Raw genomic sequence first — 20,713 nt, forward strand, 5'->3', positions numbered from 1 at the left:
ATTTTAAGACATAACTACAGTGAGCTTTCAAAAAAATAGCTTTTGTCGGCCTAGGAAACCAAATTAACTTGTCAAAAATATGCTAACACAAAATGCTACAAATTGACAACGATTACAGGCAGAACTCAAAAACATATAAACATTTTTTCGCAAACGGTTTTGAAGCCGCAAAACTGTATGCTTTTTGCCGAAATTATCATCTATGTTCATTGACGCTTCGTTGCTCTTAAAATTGGTTTGTCAACAGTTTAGGCTTGATTTGAAATCATTTTGGTCGGTAACTAACATAAAAATAACAAAAAATGCAAAAGTATCATAGAAAAAATATATGGTGCGCGGTTGCAATCCAAATTTTTTTGAACGACAAATATCCACAAAAAGACCAAAACCAGTCTTTATCTTGCTGTTTCTCCATAAAAACAAATATTGTTCCAAATGTTTCCGATATAGCAACTTTGGCCAAAAAGTCGATAAATCAAAAAAGATAATTTTTTGATATTTATCGAGTTAAATAACCGAAAAATCATCATACATCAACTGAAAGCTTTACTCAAAAGAGACCATTTTTTCATTAGACCAATTTTGAACAAACTTCTTATTTTTATTAATTGAACTTTTAAGGAAAACAGACATGCCTCTAATTGGTGCGGCTATTGAAAAACGCAATCCTGTATCACAAGCCTCTACGATGAATGTATCGATATGCGAATTGGAGAGGAAAAAAATGTTTTACTGAAAAAGGGTTGTTAGTACGTTGAAAACTGTTAAAGAAACGAAAACAGAAGTTAAGTTACTGACGTCAATTATATATGCTCGCCGATCGTTTCTCGGCATCAAGTATTATTTTTTTACTCAAAATCATGCTGGGTTTTTTCGAATATGTTTTTTTCTGGAGGGAAACATTTGAAATTTCATTTAACCACCCTAAATTAAAAGGTACTTTTTTAAAAAAAAATATTCTGAAAAAATATGCAGTTGTTGTTAGAATAATGCCGCACAAGTTTTCAGTGGATGATCTAAGAAAAACTGAAAGTTTCCAGGAAAAAAAGTTAACAAAAATGCAATTTTTTACAGTATTTTTGTTTAGGTGATTACTACTATTAATTTTAATGATACATAAGTTGGTGTCAATCTAAAAGTTTTCTAAATGAAGCAGTTTAAAGCACAAATTTGCTGGATTAAATGCCGAACTTTAAACCTACAGTTAAACTCCGAAATTTTTCTGCAGAGGAGCAACTATCTTGTGATCTTAAATGTCATTTCTCAATTGTGGACTAACATCGACAAATAATTATTAGACCATCGTCACCATTAAATTGACCATGATAACGCTATTTGCTTAGTTGTTGGATTTAAGGTTCGCTTTGGCTAGAATACAATGAAACCAATCAGTAAGAGATAACTGATAACTTATAACTCAATCCCAAACGTATGATGTTGTTTGAATTGCTATAGCTAATAAATTACAATTCATATTGTAAAATAGCGTTGCATGCGATGATACAAATCTTAGGCGGTAAGTGATGCCCTCTTCTCTTTATTTTTTTAGCAAGAAGGACAATATTCGCAAGGACAGTTTATTTTTCGGGCATTTCCGATTAATTCTAAGAAAGCAACTTTAGAAAAAACAATAACTGAATAACAAATTTTTGGTTTTGACCTAGGACTTGAAGGATAGTAATAGGATGAAAAATGTTCCAGAAAAGGGGTGCAGTTTCTTCTATTTTCAAACTCTGAAATCTACATCTGTTTTCACATAAAATTGATAAAAAAGAAGTGTTATATATTTAACTAAAAGATTCGAAACTTCAATGTTCAGTCATTTTATAAAAAAGATTCTTTTGTAAAAACTAAAAAACAGACACCAAGTTTATGAAAACAGTGAAAGCAACGATTCTCTCATATTTATGCAAATTTTTAGTGTTCAGATCTTATCAGAAGTTATTTGCTAAGACCAACATAAGATTTATTATTTAAGATTTGATACCATACAAACAAGATTTTACATATTCATGTTTTCTGGTCTGTCATAAAAACACTCAGAATTTGGATGATCTGATGAGAATTTATAATTCAAATTCATATGCACAAAAACCACAACTATCAACTATTTACTAGTGTTATAGCCATGAGGGCCACTTTTTAAATAGTTTTTCGATAACACTAAAGAAACTTATTTTTCCGAAAACGTATTTTAAGTTCATATTACAATTGATATAAAACTTGTAAAATCAAAAGGACTGCACTCAAAACGCTGTGCATGGACAGTCAATTTTGTGAGAACAATTCTTTGCTTAGCGGTTTTACAATGTCCCTCGTAGAACTTATTGGACGGTTAAGTTAAGATATGAGAACATATACTTGCGCTGATCATTTTGGGATTGAAAAAATTTTTGGATTGAAAATATTTTAGCATTTTTGAAAGCTGCAAGTAGTGCAATTGCTTATTATTCGACGTCAGACCTGGGTGCTTAAAAAATAAAGAACTAAAATTAATCAAATATTATTTTCTTTGCTAGCTGCAATATTTTCATGCCTAAATATTATTTGGTTATTTGGATGCCGTTGTTTCAAATTTTGGCTTTTTTGACCTAAAGAGATCTTTTCACCTTTTATCGAACTTTGCTTGTCAATAAAAAGTCAATTTTGAGTAGAGATTACGGTAAAAAAGGGTGTTTTTAGGCGAGAAATTTTCAAACTGCTGCTTTTAAAAAGAAGTTGGGAAAGTGATGTTTAAACCAATCTTTGAGTTTTGAGTCTCTGCTACTTCGGAGTCGTATTAATGGTAGGTCTCAATGACTCTCTTTTTAAGGATAAACAAAACAAAATAAAAGATTTAAATTAAAATTATGCGGTTTTAGAGACTTTGAAGCTACTTTTTTCAAAAAAAGTTAACAAGTTTTTAAGTTTTTTTTAGTTCTTTTATAATTTTTTTCTCCCTTTTTTCTTTTTGTTTCTTTATCGACTGCTCTCTAATGAGTCATATTTGGATCTATTTTTAAATAGGAGATAAAGTTTCTAGATATTTATAATGGTTTTTACGACTTTGACGTGAATTGCTTTCAAAATTACTATGATATTCGAGTTCAAAAACTTTTCAGTTTTTGTGCATGTTTCTGTCACTTAGTCTAATTATTGATAGTTCTCATTGTTTTTTTAGGAAAATTTCTATCTTTTTTTTATTCAATTCAAAATCTGATGAATTATACAATTTTAACACCAGTTATAGTTTTTCTTGTTCATTTTTAAGGTTTTTAGTTATATCTAGTGGTTTTCAAAATTTCGACACAGCATTGTGTTGTTAAAATTGCTTATTTATTAACAGGCCTTATGTTTTTTAAGTTTTGGGATCAGTTTATCTAACCATATCATTTCAGAACTAACGTTTTTAACAACTTTGACAGCATTTTAGATACTATCAGTTTTTGTAGTTCTTGTTGTTGTTCTGTTACGGAGTCCTACCAAAACCGCTGTCACCGTTTACTTAAGGAGCCGTGTTTGACTTTAACCGATATAGTGACGATGGTAGAAATTGGTTTCATGAAATTGAAAATAAAAAAAAAATTAAAAAAAAATTACACATTTCTGTAATCGTTTGTTAATCTATCTCTAGTTTCAGATTTGACAAGTCCTAATTGATCTTTAGTGACGCATAATAGAAACCACTCAAAATTTTGATAATTTACTGCTAATGATTTTTTCCTGACTACAATTTTTTCCCAAAAGTGTTAAATTTTTGGTTGTTGCCATCATTTGCGGTTGTTTTTTTTTGGGTCTCTGAGTTGTTTTAATCATTTTTGATATATTACTTGGTTGAAGGTTATACGGATTATGTGATAGATAATTAAGAGGTGACATCCGTAAAAAAACAGATTTTTACTATATTAAATTGTTTTGTCCTTTTATTTTACCTGTTAGTGCTTTTCTAAAGCAATAACTGTTTGCCGTTTAAATGCATTTGTTTAAATCCTTTAAACGCAATCGGCGCAATGTTTGGGAAAATAACAACTTTGCTAACGTTTTTATAGACGTGAAAAAAATGTTTTTGGAGACTTTTGAAGTGTTCTGTTATTTTTGATGTCTTGGCTAATAGTTTGCATACTATCGGAAGCTGTTCTTCAAAGGAGATCTATTGCGTTGCTTCCATTTTCTTGATTTATTTCTATTATAATTCAGTTCTCGTACTGCTATGTTTTGCCAGTGCGAGAACTGCAAATTTTTATTGCAACCTCTTCTTTCCGGAACATTGTTCACCAAATTTAAACATCTTAACTTAAGAATTGTCCAAATTGCAATTTATTCTTTTTATTAATGACTCCTTTCCTTGCTGAATATTCTTTATAAGTAAGATAAATAAAAAAAATTCGGATAGCAAGATTTCATCAACTTACATAGGACAAAAGAAAACGGTAATTGGATCATAACGGTTGAATTTTGAAGCGTTATCACTTCGATCTTCTAGCTAATCAAAATTTACTAGTTTTCTTCCTGGTTGGAATAATTCTCCTTTAAGAGCATAGAAAAATCTTTTTGGGGGAAATTTGGTGAGTTTTTCTCTATTTATATTTCATTGGCTTATAGCAAAAGTACATGTGTGTCTGTTGATTTATTAGTTGAAACGACATGAGACAACTTAGATTTAGCTTCAGTTGAGAAAAAATGTAAAAAAAAGAATATTTTGCTGAGTTTGCCGCAAAAACGACATTGAATTTTGAACTGATCGCTATTTCGAAACTGATTAGTGTTTTATTAATTCTTCTCACTTTCTCTCTGTTGATCATAAGGTTAACAGCGATCTTGAAGGAAAATCGTGCCCGCTTTTTTTCAATAGATTGATTTTTCCAGCAGATTCCACACGCCCAAACAAAAATACATAATTTTATCGTTCTAATGAGAGCAGCATCTTCACATAAATGTTGGAAAATAGTTTTGACGTGCATGGGCCATAAGGATAGTCATATCAGTACTTTGTAGTACACGTTTGTACTATTAATTTTCTGTGCTTCAGCTTATCATCACATTCATTAGTTTTAGAATGCACTATGTTTGGTGGCTTGGTTACTTTTTCAGTGATGCTCATTTCGATATTATTTAGCTTTAATGACCTTAAGTGCCTTCGAGGTGAATCAGCAGTCGGAACCTTGTCTTTTAATTGTAGGGCACATTTTCTCGCACATTTAAAAGGAATTTTGCCATTCCGATAGATAAAAAAGAAATGGCCGAGTTGTTTTTTACAGCAAATAGTACGAAAGATGTACGTTTGAGGCTTGAATCAGCTTTTGTAGCCTTTTGTTAGAATATAAAGCTATTGTCAACGTCAAGAAAAATCTTTGATCAGAATTGTTTCATTCTGCTAGGTAAATGATTGTTGCAGTATGCACCAAGATAGGAATCTATATAAAGCTTCTACTTTTTTACAACAATTTTTAAGGCCCCAGAAAAATAAAAATAGAAAATTCGATCTGTTGTAGCGAAAATATCTTTTTGAGAACAGTTACAAAGTGTTAAAATTTGTACAAAGGCATCCAAACAATGATTTATTCTGCTTAGTTCATTTGAACACCAAATCTTTCCGTTTTGCATATTTATTGAGAACAATAAAAAAGATAAGACATTGCGTCATTCGATAGAATCGGAAATCAAATAAAGTAAGTATATAACTTTTTGAGAACATTTATGCCGGTAAGAAATAAAAGGACTGTATAAACTCGGACTACCTCTCGCAAAAACTGCATATCTACGAAATACTACAGACAACTCAGTCAAAACTAATAAGATGAGAGCGTGAAAATATAAGTTTTAAAAATTTTACAGCTGATATGGAGCTCGAATTGGAGCAGAAAACGTCACTTAGGAGAAAATTAATTGGTCCCTTGGTTCAAAATTAATAACAAATTTGCAAACATTTGCAAATTTTTGTTCGATAATGCCAAAGCTTTTGCAAATTATCTCTTCACAAGGTCAAGTCTGCAAAATTTTGCAAATTAATGTTAAGTTTGCAAACGATTGGACGAGTTCGTTCCCGTCGAGCTCTGCTTGCTTTAGCAATGTGACTTTTTTTCTAACTGATTCTCGGAAATTGCTTAATTCAATTGACAAATGCGTAAAGTACACTTTGTAAACGATATATGTGTTAAGATTAGCCTACAGGGCCAACTTCTAAGGATAAGGGAGAAAAATATTCAGACCTGTTTGCAAATAATTGTAAAAATATTGCATTGTTTGTTAAAATTTGTAATTTTTTTTTATAAATAATTGCAAATTTGACATAAAGTTTGAACTAGGGTCTTGCTAAATTACAGTAAATGAGCTTGTGCAAATAGGTTTTTGCATTAGGTAATTTACCCATTTCAATCTTCCAGTTGATCCTAATTGTTTCGAAAATGTGAATAAATTGCTATTATTTAAATATACATCATGTATTTCTCAAAAATTATATCCAATAAAAAATTGTAGTCATAAAATCTTTCGGCTTACTTTTTTTTTAAAAACGTTCAAGTGAATGCTCTTTGCTATCATTAAAAAACAGTTTTCAAAATTCTCCCTTATTTGCGTTCTTATAAAATCTTTCGTACAAATGGTCCATTCAGATTGATTCCATTCAGATTAATATCAGTCCTGGTATAAACTGATCAAAATGTTTTTGCTGCTTCCCAAACGCATTATTCGACTTGGCAAGATTGCCTTTTGATGTCGTTTCAGATCTGTACACGTATTTGTTTTCATACTAATACTGTTAATACGTACTTGTGAACAATTTATTTTGTTTATCATTATATAAAAATTACTTTTAATGGCGCTTTGATTTTACACTATGAAAATTCTATTAACACAAATATTTGTTATGTAAGTTTTATCAGATCATATGCAACGGGAGTTATGGTGGGATCAATATTTTTATCTTTCAAAATCTCTTATCAAATTTTAAATCGAATTTTTTTATCTAACGTGAATGTAAACTTTCGAGCTATCTTTCAATTCACAAGCTTATTTCTATTCTACAATAATAAAACAAAACCTCGGTAATTTTATCGCGTACTTCTCCTGGCGCATAAGATCGTCATCATCTTGTCGTATTTGGGAGTAGATTTCATTTTTTCGATTGTTCCACATTTATGATGTAATCCAAAATCTGTCATTAATAGGTTTGGCCAAATATGCTTGTCAAGTTCAAATTATCAAAGAGTGAAAGGTCAACTAGGTGGAAAGGTGAGGGTGAAATTGTTCACAACCAGCGCTTACTTAGCACGCTTTTACGAGGCAAAGAGATTCCAGGATGGTGGGCTCATGCGGCTCTCAATCTCTGTCTCTGCGGGGCAACTATTATTCATTTTATTTTGCTGACAGCTTTTAGGTTATTTAGCTAATCAATACTTAGTTAAAACAATTGCCCGTTGATCTAATCTGTCCTTTAAATTTTTAACGTGGCGCATAAACAGTTATGAGCGAGCGGCGATAAATTTGTGAATTTAGCGACTGAAAACATATACTGTTATTTTTTGGTGCAAATTTGGAAAATACCTTACGGCTTTTCATGCATTTTGCCCAGGAGGCCTTTTTGCTACGTCAACCTTGGAGCGTTAAGCCCACTTAATTGATTTTTGCAAATTAAACATTATTGGCAAACTGCCAGTTGGGTAGCATTGCAATGCGACCAAAATACGATCCGTCACTGTCAATTTTAACATCTTGTTTTCCATATTTTATTCAAGTTCAATAAAAAAGACGCTGCAATACTTTTGTTTTGTTTTTACAGCTCTTCACATTTTTTTTGTTCTACTTTTGAAAAATACGCTGCAATACTTTTCTTTTTTATTTTAACACTTCTTCACATTTTTTGATCTACTTTTGTCTTTGTTTTCACAGTTTTTTTTACAATTTCTGTTATACATACTGAGAATCAGACAAAAAAGAAAATTCTTCTTTGTCAAATAATAACTCTAATATGCAGTGAGCGATTATTTTCTTTATGTCTCACTCAAGTTTATGATAGACTTGAGCTAGACTAATACATGTTTGTTTATTACACCAATCAATTTTGTCAATCAATATTTCCGTGTGAAATGATGTTTTAATGTGTTAGTTATCAATTTCCAAGACCACTGAAGCAGATCATCAATGAAAATGCAACAGCACAAGGTAAGCAGCAATGGAAATGGAAGTATTTCAAAATTAAACTTTCCCATAATTTTCCAACCCTCGTGAAGCCTTTGATAGAGAAAATTACCTTTTCTAAAGGAAAATATCTGCATATCATATTTAGTCCAAAAAGATATGTTATTTTTCATTTAAAAATGTATATTTCATCTTTATGAACCTCATCTTTATCCGTCCAATTTTTCCTAAAATTTATAAACTTAAAAGGTATAACATGATACAATCCTCAATGACTGAGATCACAAAATTTTTTAGTACTGAATCATGGTAATTTTCAGTCGATAAATTAAGCTGCAAAGTTTATTGCAATCCCAGAAAAAAAAACTGGCTTCACAGAAAAAAATAGACTAAAAAAATTGCTCAGAAAAAAAGTTCAACATTTGAATTTTCGACATTACAATGCCAGAAAAGAAGAAAAGGGAAAATACATGAAATATAGGTGGACAATAGGTAGATTTGTTTTGTATTCTGAATACTCAGATACCTTCAAATCTAACAACATACTTGTTACCCATTTGCTCGATCAGTTGACAGTGTTTTTGAAAAACTAAAGGACTCATTGCAAAAATTTCAAAAATTACAAATAGTTTTGTAATTTTTGCCCCAGAAAAATAATCAGCCAAATATTGAACAGTGAACTGACCAATAGCACGGCAAGTAGACAAGATAAAACTGCTTATTTTAATGCAGAAAACGCAAAATAAAATTTGCAACAAAATTTAGCAAATATTTTTTACAGTTTTAAACGCTGCATTTTGGCCTGATTGTTCCGACCGCAGCTTTGGGCGTGGGGGGGGGGGGGGAGGAACTATATACTCAAATGAGTTTTTGTTGTTCAGAAACTCGTCCAGCGAAGAATTCAAAATAAATTTTTTTTCTGAACTTCGCTTTTTTTCGAGGAGTTTCGCTTTTTTCGAGGACCTGAACTTCGTTTATCAAGTATTGAACATGGGATAATTCAAAATTACATTTCACGCCACAAAATGAATCAATTTTTTGTTTCTAACAGACGAAAGGCGATAGAAAGACTAGCTCTGGTTTTATAGGGAAATTTACTACAAAAAAATTCAAATTCTATTTGAAAGCGCTTTTTAATAAAACTTTTCATATACTTTTTTGTTTTTTAGGACACGTAGATTTCAGTCACTTTTCCTCTCGAGATGACAAACCTCAAGACAAGCCTCAAAAAGGCCCAATGATTAAAAACAAAAAAATTCGTTTACATAAATTGATGTCTTTTTTGGCTTCGACTCGGAGTTTTCGTAATTTTCATTGAAATCGTGTTGGATGTTCATTATGAGGTTTTATTAATTTTTTGGAGGTTTTATTAAATTAGGTGAATCTATCTGGTGCTTTGAGTGGACAGCCAATGGCTGTTAATATTTTAGAAGTAATTTTTCGAAATTTTTTTGAGCTTTAAGCGATCTTAAACTTTTTCTGCAAACTGTAACTCAGATTCAGTATTGGCACTACACCCTTCCTTTCTACTGCAACTAAAACTATTCTTGTTAGAGGTTTTATCTTCTTACTGTTTGCTTTATGACTTCCATGCACGAGTTCTCATAACTTTTTAAAATATTTTTTGGATAATTTTTTTCGTAATTTTGGTTCCTCTTGAAATCTTATGACGTTATTCTAATATTGACAGCTCCCATTGACTTAGAAAAAAATTTCAATGCATCATAGAAAAGTTTTCAGATTAAATGTTATGATTTAATTGGCTTCGACATTTTCTTCTGGCACTTCCTTGTATTTCAAAAATTAATTTGTCTACTGACTTTATGTCGTAACTGATGTTTTAATTGTTCGTCGATATGCGTTTTGAAAGTTTTCTGAGTGGTTTATTTGTGCTCCATTTTCTCTTCTTTTAGCACATTCGCGTAATAACAGATCCCAATGACTTTCAAATGTGGCATAAATGAACTCATTTTTTTCATTACAGTTTTAGCTGAATTATAATAATTAAAAATTCAAGGAGATATACATAAAATTCAGACAATAGTTAGTGATTGCAATTGCTTCGGTATTTTGTGTCTGTGCAAATTGTTTGAATTTTTTCAATTTTTCTGCATCTTTTGTCCGTTTCTATGGCTTAGACGAGCCATGACAGGTCCCACTGGATTCGAATGTGGCCTAAATGAACTCATTTTTTTCAGTACAATTTTAGCTGAATTATAATAATTAAAAATTGAAGGAGAAATACATAATATTCAGACAATAGCTAAAGATTACAATTGCTTCGGTATTTTGTGTCTGTGCAAATTGTTTGAATTTTTTCAATTTTTCTGCATCTTTTGTCTGTTTCTATGGCTTAGACGAGCAATGACAGGTCCCACTGGATTCATAATGAACTTGAATTAAATTTTTTAAGATTTTTCTTGTTAAAAACTACAGATTTTTAAGACTTTAAAAATTATTTGGTTTTAAAATTTTTGACTGAATTTTGAATTTTGACACATTATTTCTTCTTTTTGTTGACTTGTTATCTAGTTTCATCAACGAAAAATTTCATCTATTGTATAGTTAGGAAAAAATAAATTTAAGTAGTTAAGGCTGTTTCCGATTGCATTTTGACGTTGTTATAAGGTGCTTTTAAATTTAGATGTTCAGTTTTTGCCGTGAAATTTTTGTTGTTGCTAATTTTGTGTTTTGTTTCTCGTAGTCTTTTTAATGAGATCCCCTGAGCGATGCAATGAAGCATGGCATTATGTTATTCAATTAGTAGTAAGGTTGCTTAACGATTTTTTAAACTCAAACATCTATTTTCGATATCTCTTCGTTTGGTTGACAATTAAGTCAAAATTCTGGGCTCGGGTCGGAACATCATGTGCGAGCGCACATTAACGAGCATTCTTGTTGTATTTCAAGTTTAATTCTGTTAAAGGTAAAAATAAATGGGATTTTAAAGTGAATCATGTCAATCCTTGTTTAATTGCAACTGATGCTCACTAGAGAAAATTGTTGATATTAAAATTTTTCGAGAAAATTTTCACAAAATTTATGTTTGACAAGTTTCAGCCAGATAACCAATTTTGTACAGTTTACAGTTAGCTCAATGGTTATGTATATGATATGGAAAAATTAGGCACTGTTTGGTGTGAGAAAACAATTGGAAGAATGAAAATTTTGACACAAATTGAAAAAAGTGTATTTGTGGAATTTTTTGTCTGCCTCTTAAAAACGGTTTGCATCAATTTCTTAACTGTCAGCACATCTTTGTTCTAACGAAGCCTTTGCACATATTACAAAGTTTTAAAAGTTGATTGTTTTTGTAAGGAGCAGAGTAACTTGAAATAGTTGCTGGTACTTCTGCTTTTATTAAACACTTAATTTTAACAAGTCGCTGAGGGAAAGATGGTTTATGCACGTCTTGCTTCTAGATTACTGCGGTAAAAATCTTCTTCTTTCCAATTAAAGGTTTCTGCTAAATATGTTCCCGTTGACAGACTAAAAGGTTGATCTCCAACCTAGTTGAATTTGAGATCTTTTTATAGAACTGTATTGGATGCGATTTTTTGGGAAGTTTCAAGAACTCTCGAATAAAAAAATTTCGAATCTCCCAACTGTTATTTTGTTTCATATTTACTATGGCATCACCACAAAAAAATTGAACCTCCTAGCTCTAAAAATGAGATTTGGAAAAAAATAGATGGCAAAAAGTCATCATGTCGCCAATAAGGGTTTCGCTCCACTTCATTTCGTGCTCCTTGAAACCACTCACTCCAACTCTAACTTTATAGATGGGGAAAATTGGCTGAACAAAAGTAGATGGTCTAGTCAACATATAAAACTGTATAATTTTTATTAACTGAAGCTAAACGCGCTCAAATGCACCTTTTATTTTAAGGTTTCCTGTTTTGATATCCCTGCTGCCTTATGTATTATTTATGCCACGATGACATGTGTTTACAAAAAGGAATTATTTGGTATTCTTGTCCCATCTTAGGGTCTGATACAAAACTATGCTAATTTATTTTAGCGACAAAATTTTAAACAATATTTGTGTAAATTTTTATATGCGCCTTGCGCATAGTTGTTATTATTCCGCACCGTCGAGCTAAAAATGTTTGTTAATCAAGTTATCGTCATTCTGTTTGCTTTGCTTTGTTTTGATTAAGCTAAGTATCTTTTACACTTGCTACTAACGAGTTTTGTTTTTACAACTTCAGTCAGCACCTGACGTACGAAAGGTTAGCGGACATAACGAAGGTAAAAGGTAGCAACTGATATGAAATTAACGTTTTTTATCAGTTATTTCGCGCGCATTTTGCGGCAAGTCCTCAAACAAAATTGACTACGAGCCAGCGCCCTTACCAAATTGATTCTACTAACATTTGCCCTTATTTGTGGAATTTTGCCCATTGTAATATTTTATTTTAATATATATTTTTTGCCATATACCGCAGTCTCAAGCCCTTTTATCATGCATTGAGATACGTTTTGTTGAATTAAACAGATAAAAAGGACCAAATGGTTTATTTTAGGCGCTGGCGCTTAATGCTAGACAAGGAAAAACATTTACGGCTGATGTCTTTCTAGAAAGCTTTGCAAACAATTTGCGCGTTGCTACTTAATGACTTTTGTGGATCAAATATTTCTATTTTTCCGTTTTGCTTACGGTTGGAGCGTGAAGGGCACATTTTTTAAGTTCTCAATATATATAATTTAGTTAATTGATAATTGATTGGATCGCAAAGTGGGCTTTGAAAACTCACTACAATCTTCCCAGCCACTCAGAATTTTATATTGAAAACTTAGTAAGTTTTCACATTCATCTCTACTATAGCGGCCAGTTAATTAAAAATAACAGCTATTAATCTTTGCAAATACATTTTTTGTTCGGCAAATTTCCCCATATATAGTATAGGTATACCAAGACATTGTGTTCGGCAAATTCCCCCCCCCCCCTATAGTGTAGATATAGCTATTTATAAAAATGAGAAACCAACTCATAGTCATCAGCATTGAAACTTCTAAATCAATTACCGACATATTTTTAATTTTTTTTTTTGCGTTTTCGCAAAAAAAATCATTTTTACCTTCCTTATTATTTTAGTTTAAATCTAAATTCCCTCTGTTCTCGTCTTTCCCCATAAAACTCATAACCCAAAAAATTGTTTTGCTCCTAAAACGAAACATTTCATACGTTCTAATTTTATTCTGTTTTGAAAATTAAGGTACAAACTGTTTCTTTTGCATTCATCAATATGCGTTCACTGATTTCCAAAAGGAAAACACTATTCCAAACTATTCCAATTTGGAGTGAACACAATGTGTCCAAGACTACAAACGATTCCCTTTACTGCAACATATTTGATTTTCTTTCATATTTTTTTTTTGCTTTTCATAATTTCTCGTAACAATGAGCTATAGCGTAATTTTAACAAACGATATTCTCATTGCTTTTTGATATTTTTATTTCTGATGTGCTGGAGACTATTTGCTCTATATGTAAATCAACACACTGGAGCTACAATGGGATATTAGTTAGACGACGTTAAATAAATGCTAGAATAAGTCTCATTATTTCTCACAAAAAACTTTCTAATTACAAATGCTATCTGTCACATGCTAAGAAAAAATTGATGAAGTATAAAATTTAATTACGAAAAAGATTGAAAATTGATCAAGCACAATTGATGGGTGATTTGACTATTATAGCGATTTTAGGGCTTAAACTAACGAAGAAAGGAAGAAATAATGAAAGATCTTAATGGTTCTTTCATTTATTTCTTTCAAACGGTTTTTCTTCTATTGAGATTCACTGCTGATTTGCCAAATGCAGACTTGAAATTGCTGCTAGAGAATATGTTCCCGCTGAGCGGATTGAAGTTAGTTTGCTCTTAGAGCAGAGAAAAATACGAAAACTGGAGCGTTTTTCGAAGTCTAGAATCGCGCTGTTTGAGTTTCCTCAATGACTACTAGTCTCCTAGCTATATCCTTGCTCGCAAGTTTTTGAGTTGATTCAATACTTTTTGTCATCACGAGTCAAGTGACCAGCTCTGAACTATTTCCTAGACCATTATCTAATATTCAACTATAGTTACCATTATGCATCAGGCGGAGATGGTTTCAGCCTGAACCAGAACTGTTACTTAGTCGGTGGGGATTAAGCAAACGGTGACCAAGCTTGCCAAACTTTGAAAAAAGGTTAATTGAACTGAATATTTTGGAGACAGCGGTATTATAATTTCTCCCGAGGCCGGAGGGCGCACTCTGCGAGAAACCGACTGGCGGTCTCAAGAATACATCCCAGAGAATCATGACCATAGATAGCTGTCCACAGGAGTATTCAGTAGGTGTGTAACATCACTAGATGTCAAATAATTACCAATTGTCTAAAAAACAGCATCTGTTTCCTTAATTTATTGTAATATCTTATATTGCAAATGCTATGCGATGTCTCAATGGTAATGGTTCACTATGTATTAATTCTGAAAAAGTTATTTGAATGTTACGTATTTTTGGGCTTACTTTACCATCAACTGTTTAGTTAAATTCAATTTCAGCTCTAAAATAAGGCCTTTCAAGCGGGTTGCAACTTCTACCTGATTTTCAGCTTTAATTTCTTATGATTATTGAGTCCACACAGGTTTTACGATGTAAAGCGTGGCGAAATAGTCACAGCAAACAAATTTGAGCCACAAATGGCAAATTTTTGTAGCACAACACTTAAAATTTCCATAATGGTTTAGAAGAACTTACCATAACTGCTGCCTGGTAGTTTAGTACTACAAAACCAACAGAGTCGAACGATTACAAGTGACTAACAAGGCGGCTCGTTAATGTGCGTTCGCACATGATGTTCCGACCCGAGCTCATCTACATTTTTGACAAAATTGTCAACCAAATCAAGAGATAACAAAAATAGATGTTTGAGTTTAAAACAATCGGTACACAACCTATCTACTAATTGAATTACTAATGCCATGCTTCATTACAGCACCAACGTGATCTGACATTGAAGAGACTAAGAGAAAAAAAAATAGCACCAACAAAATTTTCACGGCAAAAACTGAATATCTAAATTTAAAAGCACCTAGTAACAACGTCAAAATGCAGTCAGATAAAACTTTAACTACACAAGTTTACCTTTTCCTAACTATACAGCAGATGAAAAGTTTTCTTAACGAGACTAGGTAACAAGCCGACAAAAAGAACGAACAGTGAGGCGAAACTTAAAAATTAATCAAATTTTTTTACACCAAGAAATTTCAAAAATCTTAAAAAACATTGGTTTTTAAATGAAAAACCCTTGATAAATTACTAAAAAGTCATTACAAAAACAAAAGCACCTGTCTTTGGTCAGACTATGCAATAGAAACAAACTAAAGAGAAATTCAAAAAATTACGAACGATTTGCGAAAACACAAACTTTTGCTACCATCAAAATCAATAGCTATCATCTGAATATTATGTATTTTTAATTCAATTGTTATTTCTACTATTTCAGTTGAAGGATTTATAATGAAAGATTAAATAAGTTTACTTGGGCCACATAAAAACTATTGGGATCTGTTATTACGCGATTGTTCTGAAAGAAGAGAAAAAAGACACAAAAATTGGCCAAAACAACAGTGGCACATAATATCAAAATATATGTTATTTCTTGAAATACACGAAATTTGATGGGAACTCTCATTGATGAATAGAAGTTACAATTTGACGAAAAGAACAACAAAAACTAAAACGTTTGAAAAACATTTCAAAATGTTTATCAGAAATTTTCAGACTATTCGCTATAGATTGAATGCTTCGGGTAACATCATTCATTCAGTCCTCAATTACAAGCCTATGAGACCTGTGAGCAATTTACGGCTACCTAAAGAACAAAAACAGCGAATTTAGGAAAAAATTGAGCGATAAAAGTGTCGAAGGCATTAAAAAATGAACTTTTCACTAAACACTCTTCTATTTTAAATTAATTTTTCAAGAGAAATGGGACAACCTTTTTTTATCAAAATAATTTCAAAAAATCAACAAATATGAACAAATACATTAGAAGCACGAAATTTTCGGGAACACTCGTATTATCAACGCCATTAAATTCATTAGCATTCAACGGAAGCCAGTAAATACAATAAATGATGCCTCGATGGGACAATAAATTTGTTTGCCAATCGTATTTCATCAATAAGACCTTACAACAAGTTAATGACTATGAAAACAACAACAGAGAGAGGCAAAAACCACAAATTCAGTAGAAAAATGCCAGAAGAAAATGTCAAATCAAAATAGCAATTCAAATCATAAGCTTTTCTCTGAAAACTTTATCTATGATCCGTTGAACTCCTTCCCTAAACCAATAGGGACTATCAGCAGTAAGATGATGTGATAAGATTTCAAAAGGATCCAAATACAAAATAAAGTACCCGAAAAAAAATGAAATCTCGTGGCATTGAAGTTTTGAAACTAATAGGTAGAAGATAAAACCGCTAACCAGATTAATTTGGCTGCAGTAGAACGGAAAGGGACTTTGTTAGAACCAACATTGACCAAGAGTTCACGAAAAAAATTTAGGATTGGTTAATTTTCAAAAAAAATTTCGAAAAATTATTTTTAAAACCTTAACAGCCAGTAAACCCAATCTTTCAACGGAGCTCAATAACTATGCTCAGATATAACCCTTAGGGAAGAAAACGATGCTTTTCATGCAGAGATAGTTAAAAAGACATCACAATAAGTCTTATGACTGAAAACGATAACAAAAACAAGCAAAAAACCAAAACTCAGTAGAAAAGTGCAAGAAAGTGTCGAAGACGATTAAACCATTAGTTTTTCTCTGAAAACTTTCTCTGTGATCCACTGAACGTCCTCTCTAAGTCGATTGGATTACAGTTATTTTTTTAAAAAATGTGTATAATGTTTTGATAATGTGATAAAGACACCGACTAACAGTTCACGGAAAATTTAGGATTTGTTATTGTTCAAATAAAATTTTCGAAAAATTATTTTTATTTTAACAGCCATTAAATTCAATAGCTTTCAACGGAAGTCAATAAAACCACTCAACGATGCCCCGATGGGGGTACATCTATGTTTGTCATGCATAGGTATTCATTATGAGATCACAATAAGTCTTATGACTATTAAAACAACAAAAAAACAGGAGAAAACCAAAAATTCAGTAGAAAAGTGCAAGAAGAACGTGTCGAAGCCATTTAAACCATAAATTTTTCTATAAAATTTTTATTGGTGATCCACGGAACCATTGTTTTTAAGCTAATGGGAGCTGTCAATATTTGGGTAATCTGATAAGATTTCAAAAGTAACCAATATTAAGAAAATATCCAAAAAAATTTTAAAAAAATTTAAATCTTATGTCTTTGAAGTCATATAACCAATAGTTAGAAGATAAAACAGCTTAAAAGAATATTTTTAGTAGCAGTCGAAAGCAAGTGGGCCTGTCAATACTGACAATGACTAACAGTTCACGGAAAATTTAGGATTTGTTATTGTTCAAATAAAATTTTCGAAAAATTATTTTTATTTTAACAGCCATTAAATTCAATAGCTTTCAACGGAAGTCAATAAAACCACTCAACGATGCCCCGATGGGAGTACATCTATTTTTGTCATGCATAGGTATTCATTATGAGATCACAATAAGTCTTATGACTATTAAAACAACAAAAAAAAACAGGAGGAAACCAAAAATTCAGTAGAAAAGTGCAAGAAGAACGTGTCGAAGCCATTTAAACCATAAATTTTTCTATAAAATTTTTATTGGTGATCCACGGAACCATTGTTTTTAAGCTAATGGGAGCTGTCAATATTTGGGTAATCTGATAAGATTTCAAAAGTAACCAATATTAAGAAAATATCCAAAAAAATTTTAAAAAAATTGAAATCTTATGTCTTTGAAGTCATATAACCAATAGTTAGAAGATAAAACAGCTTAAAAGAATATTTTTAGTAGCAGTCGAAAGCAAGTGGGCCTGTCAATACTGACAATGACTAACAGTTCACGAAAAAGTTAGGATTTATTGTTCAAAAAATTTTCGAAAAATTGTTTTTATTTTAACAGCCATTAAATTCAATAGCTTTCAACGGAAGTCAATAAATACGCTCAGATATACCCTTAGGGAGGAAAACGGTGTTTTTCATGCATAGATAGGTGAAAAGACATCACAATAAGTCTCATGACTGAAAACGATAAAAAAACAGGCAAAAAACCAAAATTCAGTAAAAAAGTGCGAGAAGAAAGTGTCGAAGACAATTAAACCATTAGTTTTTCTCTGAAAACTTTCTCTGTGATCCACTGAACGTCCTCTCTAAGTCAATTGGATTACAGTTATTTTTTGATAATGTGTATAATGTTTTGATAATGTGATAAAGAGTTCCAAAGTAAACAATAGTACAAAAATATCCAAAAAAAAATTTAAAAAAAATTGAAATCTTGTGTCATTGAAGTCATATAACCAATAGTAAGAAGATAAAACCGCTAACCAAATTAAATTTGGTTGCAGTAGGAAGGCAGAGGGTGCTGTCACCCCTGGACTGACTAACAATTCACAATAATAAATTTATGATTCTTTAATGTTCAAAAAAAAATTCGAAAAATTATTTTTTAAGTCTTAACAGCCATTAGCTGCCCCCTCAATGAACTAGATATGTTCACATAATGCTCATTATGGAACATATTGCACTCTTAGTTAATGAATCCCTGCCACCGGACTCCAAAAAATTAGTAAAACTTCAAAAAGAAATTCAAAATTTCATTCAAAATTACGAAAACTCAGAATCGAAGCCATAAAAAACGTGAGCAATTCCTTGAAAAGGACATTTTTTGTTCATTGGGCTTCATTTGACTGTAAAGGAGGTTTGTCATTAATAGAACGTCGATATAAAAAGTGACTTGTCTCTAGGTGAATTAAAAAAACAAAAAAAAGAGAAAAGTTTTATTAAAAAAAAGGGCTCTCAAATAGAGTTCGAATTTTTTTGATAGTGAACTTCCCTATGAGACCAGAACTAGTCTTTTTTATCGACTTTAGTCTATTAGGAACACAAAATTGGACCATTTTTCGGCGTGAAATTTAATTTTGAAATACTATTTTTATTAAAAACAAGTTTTAATTTGGAGAAAAATTGCACTAAAAGTGAACAAATATCACGTGTTCACACAAAACTTCAGTCCTCGATAACTCCTCGAAAAAAACGAAATTCAAAAAAATTTTTTAATTTTGAATTCTACGCTGGACCAGCTTTTTAATGATACCACTCACATTTCTCTACGACGAATATATCGATCGGCCAAAATTCACGGAACAAAAAAAAACCCATTTGAGTATATAGTTCCTCCCCCCACAAGTGGGGTCGGAACAATAAGCTAAAAACTAGAAATGTAGGCGATTGAGAGTTCAAATTTTGCTTCAGACTTTCTCTATATCATTGAGCTCCTCAGTGTTTTGTTTTTAACCTCAGAACTCTGTTGAAAGTTTCTGACGGACTGTTCCTTAAAATATCACAAACAGAACCCAGTTTAGACTTCGACCTATGAAAAACCATTTTTGACGCAAACTTTGTCTACAGACACAATGATAGACGCAAATGTTCCATGAAAAAGTTAAGCCCGATTTAAATTCTTATCAGAAGTAGAGGTTGCAAGCTGTTAATACTAATATGTGATAGTGATAATATTAAATATCATGAATTTGCTCCAGTTTAGCACAGAGCCTCAACACTGGATTTAGCCTCCATAGATTTCAGTGATAAATTTTTTTCCATTTTTTGAAAGTTCTGCTTTCTATTATTCATTTCATCTAGATTCTAGTTAGGTTCCATAGTTTTCCTAATGAGAGCAGGTTTGCAGTACGCTTTGTTTTGATGCAGAGGATTGCTTAAGCAAATTCAACTAGTTCAAATTTTTGGAGAACCAGAGTACAATTTGATGAACACCAAAGCAATTTTAGGTTCACTTTACAGAGAAAGAAGTTTAAATGGTTTTTTAATCTTATTTGCTGAATTATGTGTTAATATTTTTATTGTTTTGATAATTTCTTGAAAACTCTCAGTGCTTCAATATAAAAATTAAGAACATTCTATTCAGTGATACTTTTCTCATCTTTAGACACATTTGATTCTTTTATAAAGTGTGGTATTGATAGTCATTTTTTTTATCTTGCTTGAACTCGATAGCTATCATCGCAAGTTTCAGATACGTTATTAATGTTCAATTTTTGTTGTTCATTTTAGGTATTAAATTAATACTATAAATCTAGTAATCCTATGGATTTATTGACGCTATTAAAATGGGGAGAAGCTTTTGAACTTTTAACATCGTTTTGTTCACCAATATGTTGAACTTCTGGAAGTTGAATAAACGTTTAACTTCTTAGACAATTGTCCGCTTTTTGAAACAGATTAAAATCAATAATTTTAAAGCAAAAAGGAAATCACAGCTTTCAATTCTCCTTCAGAGATATTGTCGCAGTCAAAGATTCAAAATAGGTTTTACTTCTCTGAAGTCTGCAAAAATAATTCTTGTGTTTCAAAAGAATTGATCATAAAATTAGAATTTCATTAATTACAAAGATTTGAAACAAAAAACTTATCA

Source organism: Convolutriloba macropyga, chromosome 3 (genome assembly GCF_964194025.1).
Source record: "Convolutriloba macropyga chromosome 3, txConMacr16.3, whole genome shotgun sequence".
NCBI lineage: Eukaryota > Metazoa > Xenacoelomorpha > Acoela > Convolutidae > Convolutriloba > Convolutriloba macropyga.